The sequence below is a fragment of the Cephus cinctus genome, unplaced genomic scaffold (assembly GCF_000341935.2).
Source record: "Cephus cinctus unplaced genomic scaffold, Ccin1 Ccin1_scaffold1184, whole genome shotgun sequence".
Classification (NCBI taxonomy): domain Eukaryota; kingdom Metazoa; phylum Arthropoda; class Insecta; order Hymenoptera; family Cephidae; genus Cephus; species Cephus cinctus.
The window spans coordinates 1,964,022-1,977,784 of NW_014333664.1; the positions used below are offsets into that span (position 1 = coordinate 1,964,022).

Sequence of the window (13,763 nt, forward strand, 5' to 3'; positions counted from 1 at the left end):
AGTCCTGCCACCACCACCATCACCGTCTCCATCGTCGACGCGGCTCTTCTCTCACCCTTATTTCACTTCCCTTGTCTCTACCGGTATACTCCTATTACCTCTGAAACTTTATTCACTGGTATCTGCTGTTTCGTAATACTTTAAATATTATTATTATTACAAGTATCCGTATTGTGTTTTTCAAGTGCAGCAGAACGTACATTCAAGATAACTATGGTAACCGCTATAGGACGTTCCTGCTAACGCTATCCAATGTGGCAGTCGGGAACGGCTTGCAAACATCCTGGCGGAAGGGGCGTCTGGGTCACCCTCTTTCACGTCTGTCTGGCTGGCTGGGGTTCGCAACCCCTGTTCGCTATACACAGTGCAGATACCAACAAGGAAACATAGTACTTATACGGCACTTGTTCACTTGCAATCAATATGCTCTGAGTTATGCATTTGGCCGATGCATATTAAAGGTAATTAAAAACAAATTATTTATTAACAATCTTTTTTTATCCAATCGAATAAAATAACTCTTGTGGAATTTTATATTGCTCAGGATACGAAGTGGAGGGCTCTGACTTCTTGCAGACTTTTGCTTCCACGAGGTTACAGATCCCATCCCTATGTTCATGGACAAATATTTCAAGGAGGAATTACGAGTTGTTTATGTGTGGTCGCAATTTATTTTACATGGGGATCTGCACGGTTTTTTTTCACGCTGAGGGTTGAAATTTGTTTATCGCTCGTTATACGCGATTACGCCGTTGGGTAGGACGCTGGCTGCGTAGATAAAGACTCGTGATTACATAGTCTTGCAACTCGTTATTAGGTAACGTATAAAAAAAAAAGTGAAAAAGGACGAGAAAGAGTTACGAAGGAAATTTAAGGGATGAAAATATTCGCCTGGGAGTTACGTGGAACAGTTTTTTTTTTCTTCTGCATATAATACACAGAAGGTACGATGCTGCGTCCATCGTGCGTGGGTGCTTTATTAAGGATGAGGGGGCAGGGAGGGAGGGCTGGTATACAGCCCATCCCTTGACTGCTGGGGTTTTAGAAGCAACGGAGCCGTACCGGAGGGAGGGTTGTCTGCTGGAAGGGGTGTCTGGGTCAATCCCCTCCAGTCTGGGGGTTCCCAAACGCAAACGCATTTCCCGGGGTTCGCAAATACCAGCCAGCCAGGACGGCAGACGTGCGTCTACGTTAACAAAATTGATCATCCTTAATTATGCACTGGAGGAATCAGCACCTTCGATCGATATAAAAATACCGCGAGGTATCCCTGTAATTAATAAAAATTAAGTACTGCAGCTCAGAATATTTATACCGACCGGATGGGTTACGCGTGTAAAAATATGATCCCCTATGAAAAAAAAAAAAAAAAAAAAAAAAAAAAAAAAAAAAAAAAAAAAAAAAAAAAAAAAAAAAAAAAAAAAAAAAAAGAAAATCATCCCCATCGTTTTGGGACCGGAGGTCAATTTTCAAAATGGAAACACGGTGACTCACCCTGGATATACACCTACTCGTATAAAACCCACGGTAAAAGAAACGTATGGTGTCCATTGATTCTTATGGATTTCTACACAGGCATATGTAGTCTGGAATCGATTGCATTCTGACTCATGTGTCTTCTGAGTCATCGTCTTGGAAACGTCTCCTTTTACCAGGTCTTGTTTCGCTATGGTGATAAGGGTTCGTGAAACTGTGGCTAAAGAAATTAATAAGAGCAGGAAAAATATGTGTACCGAGGTAGGATAGTTTTTTATTTGAATTTCACGCGTGCAGCAGTGACACCGTTTATCAGGTTGGCTATAGCGGGCCGTTGTGTTCCAGTAGCTTGACGCGCGGTACGTTATGCTTAGGGACGCGAAAGACGCTTTACGGGTAATAAAAGCTGGCAAAAATGAACTGAGGAGGATAAAAGTGGCGCAATTGGTTCAGTGGGCCGGTGCCCCCCTGCGGCCTTGTGTGGGGACGCTGAACCCCTATGGTTTAAACGTATGGGGCTATGGGCACGGTACCCCATGTAATACGTTTATCTATACGTACGTTTAGGTTATATATTGTGCAGTGTGATGGCTGGCTCTACTCTCTCGACTCCACTATTCCATTTCAGGCGAGACCTCATAATGCTGCCAGCTACGTAGCACACTGTCACGCAGACATTGTATATATATATATGTATATATATATAGCGTGCAGGAACGCCATAGTGCATAGTTGGTGTATCTTGATACGTACCTACGTACAGTACATACGTGTACTGCAAAACTGGCGAGTGCGTTCACCCTGCACGGTGCGTCGGCCCTTCAGGGTTTCTCAAACGAACCCGCAACGTGGTAGGAGGTGGCTGAAAAATTAGGCAAAAAATGTTAAATAAATTTCGAAAAATTCGAAAATTCAAAGTTCCACCTTTTTTTTGTGATATTCGAGTAAATTTGATTTTTGTATTTTTCATTTAATTTTCTTGCTTGGGAATCGTTATAGGCGTGCGTTGTGTGCATTTAAAAAAGAATGCAGCACCGATGACGTAAGAGGGCAATGCATTTTCATTGGCTGTATATGCTTTTACGTGATCTCTTGTTATGGCGGGTGGTCCTTGCACCGAGCTACGCAATCATTTAGGAGCAGATGCACGTCACGGAGTTTGTACGGCTTTGGGCATTGCACTCGGTAGTTTCTAGAGGGCGGTCTCTTCGGGTTGATGCACGCGGAATGCATCCGGAGATGCCCGAGCAATCCCGGAGCTAACCGAGTCCCGAGCTTGCACCGCCTTCTAGTCTTAGGGCAGAGAGGCTGCTTGCAGCTGCAGCGGTCATCGAGTTCGATGCACTTGCGGGGACTGCAATGCACGATTCTGCACGAATGACTCAGCCGACCCACCGCACGAGGGATACGGCCTTGACCCGACTGCACTTAGGTGCATCGTACCTTTCGCTGCAGCATCTTCTATCTTTAAACACATCTATGCATTCCTAGAGATTTTACTGGTTTTATCGCTCGCTTTTCTTAGCATGAAAAATTACTTAACGTTCATATTTTTTATGACCAGAGGAAGGTGCACTTTTTCTTTTACTATGCAATTCCGGTGCATCCTGGGCTGATCGAACGAAAAATCACTTGGGCGACCTTTGCCTCGCTTATGGATAACAGGGAACAATAGGGACGCATACGTGAATACGTATAGAGAATGGAAAATTCGGTCTACACGATATATTAGAACACGATGCTTACTATCTCCTGTTTGCTTCTGTCTAGCCAGATAATAGCCGAGAAAACAGTCTTGATTTATCGCTCTCCACATGCAACTGCAGCCAAGAATTCGTATATAATTTTTATGAAAAATAGTAACCTACTATTGAAAAATATAAAAATTTTCGAAATTCCGACATTCCACATTTTTACAATTTTTTATCAATTTTTACTTGACACTTTTATCATTTCGCATAATACCTGTATTCAATATATATATACACTGAACATGTAAAATTTGTTTTTAACATAACCAAACGGTCCCTCCACGAATTCGGCCTCAGAAAGTGAACCAATACGTGAAATACGTTTGCATCGTGAATCCGTGTTATTCTAGTTATTCGCGCGCGCGCATAGTTCAAAGTGTGTTGTCCTCGACGATCGAGTTCAATGGCTGCCGTGGTTAGATCGAGACAAAGGCTGAAACTCACCTCTTCGGGGTATCTTAATAGACCACAGTGTCATCGACACATCGTGGGCCGTGCATGTACATCAAAGGTCACGTTCTTACTATCGTGCATCAACAAGGCAAACATATCCATGGGAAAGAATATCTGTGTGAAAATTATTTATTAATTGGTGGATAAAAAATCGATTTAGATAAAAATTCTATTTTTTTAAATTACTTAAACCGACAAGAATTTCGTGTAATCATTGAAAGAGACGATTGCTGTACAGGGGAATGATAATTTTTTTTGGATTTTTCAAAAATTATCGAACGTGACTCCGCGACTCTCTTTCCTTTCACGTGCCCACAAGGAACTCCCTCGCTATAAGTTCATATTTTTAACTGCAGTTGGTGCAAGGTTAGTGGGATGCACCGAATATCTTTCGACGTTCTCTTTCTTGGTTTTCCTTCGAGTATTTATACTCTGTCGGGGGGTATGTATTTCGGGCGTCGGGACGCACGCCGACGCTACCACGCGGTGCCGACGCCCCGCGTCCCTAACCTTGAACTGCTGAACGCTCCTACCACCCGAGTAGCGTCCCGATGCTATTCCTGGCTGATACACGGAGACTGCATCGTACGTAAACTCGCCTCGTTTGATATGCTACGAATTTTTGGATCTTGGACAGTTTTACTTGGCTCTGTGAATGCTTTGTACATTTTGTTTAACCTAAGAAATCTGCTTCTTAGTCAATAACAACAGCTGCGGTACAGGTGAACGAAAAAGAAAATTCTCAAATTTTTAGACCGCTGTGACCCTGTATTTTTTTTTCTTTTTTTTTTATGTCTTGCAGAACAGTCTGCAACGAAAATGTTTTACGTCGTGACCGTGAGTTGCATCCTGGTATCGATCGACGCAAAGAAAGTGGGGTGGATGTCGAAGAGGGTTGCTACCCTCATGGAACAAAGAGTGTCTGTAGAAAATGCCATTATGCTTTAAGGAAGCTTTGCCGTGCGCATAATGTACAGGAGTACGAAACCTTGAAAAAAAAAAAGTAAGTTTGCTAATTTATTGCGAATTTTTAATGAAAAACTTTTTCTATAATTGCATTGATAATTATACTAAATTTATTTAATACCACTGATATGGAATTCTTGATAAAATTTTTCAGACGATCCGCACCCGTAATCCAATTTTCCACCCGTAAGGGGATAATACGGGGTTTTACAAGGTGTAGAAAAATGCTGTCCTCCCCCTGTATACTCCCTCTGGCTGTCTAGTGCTCGCATCCCCTATTCTCATCAGTCCGTAACGCCTTGAATACTGAAAGCTGGTTTGGATCGAGATGAACTTGGATCCTCGAGACGTCAGGCAGGGAGAACACACTGCCCTGAAAAATAAAACACTCGTTAACGTGTTCCAGCGGCTAAGTATAGTCCAAGTGCGGCACCGAAGTGCTACTAGACTGACAAGATGCAGATCCTGATTACTTGGACTTGGAATACCTGCGTTCGTTAATTAAGATTTTTTAAAATGCTATAAGAAAAGAAAAAGAATATTTATGAAAGCATATAACGTCGAATAAATTAATTATTAATTTTTATACTTTTTTTTTATCAATAGCAAATGTCACGTACAGTGGGTTGGAGATTCGTGAAACTTTCTAAGGAGGGCATTGGTGCCATCCTGGCTGGCAGAACGGAGCAGCCATCAAGGGGTAGAAGAAGAGAAACACAAGCGCAGAAAGTACCTTGGCAGAAATTCAAATGGTAGAGTTGAACGTTCCTTCTAATTTTACAGTATGGAGCTGCTTTAGCTCCCCCGAGAAGTGCTTAGTGTTTTTCGGAATTTCCGAGGGTACCTCCAATGCCAAACTCTCCTCTTGGTCCCTAATACCGAAAATTTTGTAAAATTCCAAATTTCGCACGATACTCACGACCCGAGTGACCTCGTGCAATTTTTCTCAGAAGTAATTTGCGATTTTTCCAAAAGTTCGAAATTCCGTGTTCAAAAACTAAGCGGATCAAAGGGATGCCTGGAATACTCAGTGACGAACGTAAGGCTGCAAGAATCGTGGCTTTTGCCAAAGTTAAAAGCTGAAAATATATTTATTAATATTTTAAATTGCGTTTATTTATAATAAACTAAACAGCACCTGGTTGACTAGGTATTTTTAACGATGCTGTACGAACGTGGCAGGGAGAGTGAAAATGCTAGTGCAATTTTTCGTATTCCGCAATTTCACTCGAAGGTTTCGTCTGGCGAACTCGAGAGGCGTCCCTTTTGAATGTCAATGCCTTTGTTTCCCTCGTTCAATTCCGTTCGGTTGGTAGGAAACGCTTTCACGGTTACCCCATAGCATCGACCTGCCGGTAATGCAGGTTTCTTCCTATATCAGCACGTTTTACTTATCCTCCACGATCCATTCTGAAAAGTAAATGAGCAACATAAGTCTTTGTCCGAAAAGTCTGTTATTTTACAAAATGACTTTTTCACTGATACCCTCCACAGTTCCAAGAATATTTGTTATTGTTATTCGGACTTATTAATTTAACAAACACCTGGTTTAATATTATTGTGTTTACGTTGGCAAAGCCTTCCCCACGGCGCACGCCATTTATTTAAATTTTTCTCAGTTTCTTTCTCGATAAGAAAATTTTTCACTTTGATCTTGCTCTTTTCTGCTTGGATCCGTGAATAGGAGAAAGGTGAACGACAGGGCGACCTCACTTCTCCAGCTGAGAATAAGACGAGTGAGACGAGATCGGTAGAAAAAGGCTGAAACCACACTTGATAAAAGTGAAGAATCACGGTACGCAGAATTATGCACGGTCGCTGACTCTTGTTTTACACCAAGGAGACAGGATGAGCCAGAATTCCACGTTAATGAAGAAGAGAGGACGTTGGGGGGAAATGGGGGGATACGAGGAATTTCTTAGAAAAGAATAAAAAGCAAAGAGCGATAATTATCGCGGTAGGATGAAAATTTTGAAAGGCAATTCCAAGAGACAGAATGAATCTTTTTTTCCCCAGCTTCCTCAGAGTCGAATCGCAAGAGGCTATCCCGACTTTCCGTCCTCGTTCGGCTCTTGGCAAAGCTCCCGTCTGGCTTCTGGATCAGGCTGGGGCTGGAGGTTCTAGGGTAGAAGGTAGGAGGTTGAGGTCGTCGAGCAAGTCGTAGTCGGGGTCCGCGGGAACGAGGCATTGACCTCCAGTGAGTTAGGATGTCTGCCGGTATTGATTTCGACGTCGGCGTCGGCAGCGGTGCAGCGAAACACGGGGGTGGCACGGAGTTACGGGAATACAGGAGCACCGGGAGTATAGACGACGTCGAGGGTGCAACGTACTGGGGCAAACTTTAGTTCACGTAGGAAGAGAGACCACCGCACTCTGACCCCTTCGTAACACCTACCTACCTACCTACCTACCTACCTCTACCTAGGGCTCATCTACCTTCTCCACGTCCTTCCCTACCTAGACCTCTTTACTTCTTATTCCCTCTTCTTACTCCCTTGCAACCCTACGAGAGCAGCCAGCCAGCCAGTCAGCCAACCTGAACGAGCAAAAAGGAATCAACCCGCAGACAAGACGGTTGCCAACTTTGAAAGGATCCATTGAAAAATACGAGTCTGCACAGTGCTGCGCTATTTGCTAATGCAAGTCGTATCCGTCCCAATGACAAAACACTGGTGGAACGAGAAATCACCACGTTGTGGATGACTCTTGACCCGACCTCCCCGTAGGATGAGTAATGCTTATTCTAACGAATATAATCTACCGTGAGTTTCAACTGAGTTAATGGTCTTCCGTTGTGTATATGTATTTTTGAAACTACCCCCCGCTCGATGGCGGGACGGAGGGCAGGAAAGATGCAGGAATCGATTTCTTTCCACTCTCCAGACAGTGCGTTGGCAACCCTTGGTGACTGCAGCAACCCTGACTAGACGGGGGTGGGACTCCAGTCTGCCGGCAGACTCGGGGGGTGAACACTGCAGACAGGATGGAGGCACTGGGGCGAACTTTCCCTCTCTCGATGGGAACACCGAGACTATGCCACTCCTACGCGTGACGTGTAGAAAATCGGATAATGCACTGTGCCACGTAATACACGTGACATGCAGGATGCGTTACTCTTCGTGGGTCTATGATCGATCGTACGAAATAGGAGGAAACTGATCGTTCTCAGTTCCTGAAGTATCGATGCTTCGTCAAAGATTTAGCCGAGTAACGAACAAGCGCAGCAAACAAATAGAACCTTGAAATGCAATATCGCTGTGTTTCTCGCAATTATCCTGCCTCTTCCACGTTCGTTGCTTCTCCACGTTATTATTAGTACTAGCTATTGTAATGATGCGAAGAAATCACTCTACCACGTTTACACGCAAGATCAGAAAGTTCAGAGTGAAAGACGAAAATAAGTCTGTTTGCTTTCGGAATCATAGCCAGCACTCTTGGTTATTTCTTCCACACGTAGATACCTCGTGTACCTATCAGCCATTAGAGATAAGCAAGTGTTCGTCGGTGCTCGATACATTTTAATAACAGTTGCGTTGTGTCAATAATTAATATTAACTGCGAGCCAATGAAGCTTCTTCGCTCGGTGCTATTAGACGGTACAGAAAGGAGGATGAAAATTCATTTCGAGACTGATCAAGTCAAAACACATGGATGTAAAATTTACCTTATGCGCAGATTGATTCGCACTAGCGCGAGGGGACGTTAATTCTTACCCAAGAGGGCGTCCCCGATATCCTATTTGCGTGAAGCCACTTTTTGTCGGCTGCGAAAGGGGTGCTTCGCCCTGCAGTACTGGGAAAATATATGGTGGCATCCTGCGAAACGGGGCCAACGACTGTCTGACCTCAAACCCCAAGCTTCTCCTGCCACAGTCCTGGAAGCCTCGAAGAGGCCGTTCGGTCGAGGGCGATCTTTCTGCTCTCCGGTTCCTGAAGGAATAATCCTGCCGTTTATGGACCTGTGGCGCAGCCACACGAAGAACAGACGAAGAATAGGCTTCGCAGGGGATGATCTTTTTGCACGAGAGATCTGAACGTTCCCAATGAGAAATGCACATTTCAGCTTCAATATTTTTTTGGTATATGCGTTCTTCACTCTGGTCCGCCATCGTCGCTGTTGGGAACAATGTATGCGTGTAAACTTGTGTTACTTTTTTTTAATATTTTTTTTGCGAGATTTTGAGAAAAAATATCTTACCTTCGTATATATCGGCAAGGAGATTTTGATCGGTTACTAAGAAAATATCGAGCCTAGAGATGGAGGTATGCTTGATCCTTGAACAGAATACGTGCGACGCCTCTTTGTACGGACGACGACCCTCGCATCCGATCGATGCCCGCCGTCGGCTGACGCTCTGCAAAGGGCCGAATACGGCAGAGCCGTTTTTAATTAATCATGATTACGTGTCGAGTGATACGTAACTTCATACCCAGATTTATAAATCTTTCGTGATTCTCCACGATTTCATCAGTTCTTACAAAGGGATTCAGACGGATGTCGAAGTTCACAAGTTTTTCAAAATTGTGTAGACGACGTAACGGCTGGCAGGAAGAATATTATTAAATTCTGCTCCGTAAGGAATACGATATCTGAAACAATAAAAATTTCCTGTTTGCTACAACTGGTATTATTGGGGTTCGAAAAAAGGTGAAAAAAGTTTTTTTTCAAAAACCGATCATGCCTGACTGACCATATGGTTATATTAGAGTTCTCTAATGGTGAGCATTTTTTGCTAATAGGTGCGCCGGGTACTAGGAATGACGTTATTGCTAAGGCGAGTTTGTATGACGACTATAATACAGTTCCAAAGTGCTGTAATAAATTATTTAAATAAATATATAACCGAATCAAGAATTATTATATCATCAATGAAATTGATGATTTATTTTCTTTGTAAATAAAAAAATATAACGCATGTAATTCACTCTCTTTTTATAATTCCTTTAAAATATTCGAGGATTCGAATTGGCTTTATGCATTTTATGTATGTAAAGTCATAAGCGATCGATGCGTTTTGCGATGCACGCGATGCAGGTGTACGTACTGCAGTCATGGGGTCATTAAATCGTGGATTAAGAATTGCCAAAAGATCCTTGATAAAAGCCTAATATACGTGGGGCGAATATCCTTAATGCATTTCGCTTTATCACGTGAAGATAGTCTAGCGAAATTGCACTTTAGCCAGGAGGGATGCATCGTTCTTCGTCCTATCAGTACGAGATGGTCTACGTGCAGTTTTGCACGACTAGTCCATAGACAGAATAAGAAGCACATGAACTGCGTACTAAGCTTTTGTACGTATATCAAAATGTCTGCAACACAGTTTCCAGTATGGAAGTGCATACGCGAGACACACTAATTGCACACTTCATGCTCGGCGAAACGTACACCGACCTACCTCGTTCGTAAGGATAGAACGTGAGAGGGTGGTTTACCCCAATCCTTCATCCTGGTCATATTCACCGGGGATAGTCACTAATTAACGAGTAATTGGAGACGGCTGGGAGTTCGAACGATTTGTAGTAAAAATTGGAGAAAAATGTAATGGCAATATGAAAAAGAAGATCGTATGAGGCAATAAAAAGAACGTAAAGGAATTTCATGATAATTAATATAGAATATACATTTATTTATATTAAATAAGAACTTACCATGATTCGAAGATATTTTTATCACCGTTCGGCCGTTAATATGTATGTCTTTTATTTATACACGTGAGAGTATCAATGCATTTGGCTTTCATGCACTTACGACAAGTAAAGACACGTTACGATACTTCGGAATCGATCGAACAAATGAATATCTTAAGAAATATATTTTTGAGATATTGCGCTTTTAAAATAGGTAATAATGATTTTTGAAAATTTATTACATATATACTTTTTTTTTCTTCGATCAAACATAATATATTTGTGTATTCTAGTTTTGAAGTTCATCAATCGACTTGTTTAAGCAACGCCGTTGGGATAGAGTGCGATAGATGGCTTGTGGGCCTTATGAAGTGCGTAGTCTATGCTCGTCATAGTCAAGAAGGCATTGTCGTTCGGAATGTTAGTCGCGAGTGTCGTCTCGTGTAGTCTCCTGTTATATCATAATAAATTCGCATTCGTTTTCGGGAAACTAGTTCGAATTTGTGTCATTGTGAACTTCTGAGATGATTAGAGGTTGTTGAGAAAGTGCTAGGTTTAGGAAATAGTGGTGAGGCGAGAATATTCGAAAAATCATTTCGAACGCATCGACAATAGCAACCGTTCTCGTGCGTTACGAGGGTCTTTGTCGAATCGGTTATTCTTTTATCTCGGGAAGTGTAGTGCGGGTGGCAGGAGTTTTACGTATAAGTGTGATTTTATTCAGTGCTTCCTCGGGTTTCAGTGTATTATTGGTTGTGCCAGTGATGTTTTTCAAAAAATATAGTGAGTAGTCGAAATTTTTATTGCGCAACAAGTGACAAAACGCCAGGACGGCCATTGTTACATTTCTGTTTCGAAATTTTCATACGAAATGTTTCTTGAATTTGACTCTCTTGCGTATACGGAATGTCGTGATTTGTCCTGCCTATCGTAATAATACTGAATTGTGTTATTTGTTGTAGTATTTGCATTGAAACAAGAAATTTACAATGAGAAGACAAGATGGCGGAAATGTGTAAGGCGGGAACACAGGACAGTACGCATCTAACTGGCTGTCGTTTCGTTGACGGGAACTGCGATCGGTGAGTCAATTTTCGAATTCCTCTGACGTTCCATCATGTCGCAGGACGAAAAGATCCTGCTCGATAGAGAAATCAATTGTAATTTATATTTTTGAAGTGCACAGTGACCGCAATCAGTGCTCAACTCCTTCCAGCTGTGCGTAGAGTTTCGATTATTGTTCATTGACATGAAAATACCCAATGTATTCGAAGAAATACTCTATTTCTCTGCTTTCAGTGCTTGTCTGATAATTATAATTAAGTGCATTTTTTAAATTCTTCGCGTCCCTGTAACTTTATTTGGCTATTGATATCAGGAATTTGCTTTCCTATGATTTCTTTAGATTAAGTGAGCAACTCCATATTGCGCACGCTTGAATAAGATCGCTTGAAGATTTCTTTTATTGGTTTGACGATAAATAAAACCAAATAGATAGACAGATATACAAGGTTCATTATTTTGAATCTCTGACTTCTCTGCCCGTTTCTCTAGTTACTTTTCTTTAAACCTCCGACTTTTTCTTTTTTATCTTTTTGTCATTTTCATATATTCCGTTTGTTTTTTGCTTTGGAATCTTCAATGGTTCTATACGTCTCTGCGGGAGCTTCGAGGGAGTGTCGCTGAAAAGACTAAAAGTCGAAGAGACAGTGTATAGTGATTTCTGGGAATGGCCAAGTATTTGGATATCAGTAACAATTTATAAATTTTTCTCGTTGAGTTATTACGTTGCTTTTATTTATCCGTTTAGTCTTGAGCCATTGATCGTCATTGCATTCCGTTATACTCTTATCTGCTAAATTAATTATTACTCATTTTATTTTATATATGATTCATTCTATTTGACTGTTTACTACAATTTAGTTACGGGAGCCTTATCAGCAGGCTTCTCATTGGCATGAGATTTATGAGTAATTTTGCTTGTTCACATACCGTGAGACGCAAATACCATTAATGTTTGCCACAATTTTGCAGACGTAGCGCGTTATTTTCCAGAACAAAAATTGCGATCGTCAACTTACGATTGATACACGAACGGATAACACGAATAAATTAATTCCACGGATGACAGTGTCAATGGAACCTTTCTGTAGGTCAATATTTTTTGTTATTCAACAGTAATGATATACTACATTAACCCGAGGGTAGCTGCGTGGAGTGTCCTCGGACAGTCCAACTCAATGCTTTTCAAATGGACAAGAAAATCGCGCGCGACCGTTCCCGGGTTAATAATAATATTACTAAGTTGACTGAACGTAATTCAAACCAGCTTCGGCAACGTTGGCTAAATATCGGGAAAGCCTAAAATCGCACACTCGCTGCTCACTGACGTAAGTGCTTACTGATATTTCCTATAGGTACACAGCATTGCTTCTCTACTGTCAGTCTTATGTGTGCGAGGAGGAGTACCGTCGGTTGAATCGCATAGACGTGAGAGTACCGACAGGAAGGGGGTGAGGAACCCTCGTCTGGTGCATAGGCGTAGCCTACGTGTCTCCCTTGCAACTCTAACCGGGTCAAACCGAAACTGGAGAACCAATCTCTTCCTTAACCAACATATTCTGGCCGTGGTAACCGAAAACCCTTTTGCCACCTTTCGTCCAAAATATCCATTACACTGCCAGCAGTGGACACGTGAAAAAGTATTGGACATTTTACTTTGAAATATTTATCCATACTTTATTATGCACTTTACATGTCCGTATGTAATGTGTTCGGTCATCGGACTATTTTTTTTTTAATTTTGTTCCAGCAGATTCTTTTTTTTTTTCCATCAACAGGCGAAAAATTTCATGGGTGCGACGTGTCAATGGGAAAATTTGGACCGATGAAAAAGATGAGAGGAACTCATCGATTGCGCAATCTCCTTGATACCGACGGAGCGCACTTGCATCCCTTCACGAAGGTTCTAGTGGTGGCGATGGCTGGAGGGTTGGCCGTCCGTAAGAGGGGTAGCTGTCTAGGTGAGGTCTGGGGATGCGCGCGCAGCCCGATGCAGTGGAGGTCATCCACCTGAAAGGTCGGGGTCACACTCTCTTAGTCTCTTGGCGAGAGCAAGCTTGCGGAGGGAGGGGGGGGGATGATGTCGCGGCAGAGGGTCGGAGGGTGTATTGCCATAGCAACCCCCACGCGCAGTCAAGGCTAGACTGTTGGTTCTCAGTGGGGGTTTGTCCTATGCGCTTTTTTCAACGCGTCAAAAATAGCGGCTCGTTCTAAAAGTTTTTCCCACTTTATGGATTTTCACTTGAGACAATTTTCTCAACGCGCGACCCACACGTATACTCGAGCAGCGTTGCTCTCGACGTACGAAAACAAGTTGATGGAATCGTCCGTTGTCTTTTCGACGATTTTTCGCAACAAACTCATCGTAATAGTTCATTTATTTACCTTTTTTTTTTTTTTTTTTTTTTTTTTTTTTTTTTTTTTT

At 42.2% G+C, this 13,763-nt stretch overlaps 2 long non-coding RNA genes across 2 annotated transcripts in view; one reads left to right on the forward strand and one right to left on the reverse strand.

The window, feature by feature from the left end:
• Nucleotides 1–1,976: 1,976 nt before the first annotated feature.
• LOC107272500 overlaps nt 1,977–13,763 on the reverse strand; it is a 60,190-nt gene continuing 48,403 nt past the window's right edge. Inside the window, exons 2-10 of the long non-coding RNA XR_001538963.2 lie at nt 9,076–9,235; nt 8,844–9,000; nt 8,311–8,759; nt 5,785–6,056; nt 5,267–5,725; nt 4,768–5,019; nt 3,672–4,668; nt 2,230–2,338; nt 1,977–2,139 (exon numbers count right to left, since the gene is read on the reverse strand). This is a non-coding gene — a long non-coding RNA (uncharacterized LOC107272500). The remainder of the gene's footprint in view (nt 2,140–2,229; nt 2,339–3,671; nt 4,669–4,767; nt 5,020–5,266; nt 5,726–5,784; nt 6,057–8,310; nt 8,760–8,843; nt 9,001–9,075; nt 9,236–13,763) is intronic.
• Nucleotides 10,425–13,103, forward strand: LOC112495058. Its single transcript, XR_003061228.1, has 3 exons — nt 10,425–11,059; nt 11,239–11,358; nt 12,694–13,103. It is a non-coding gene; the product is annotated as an uncharacterized LOC112495058 (long non-coding RNA).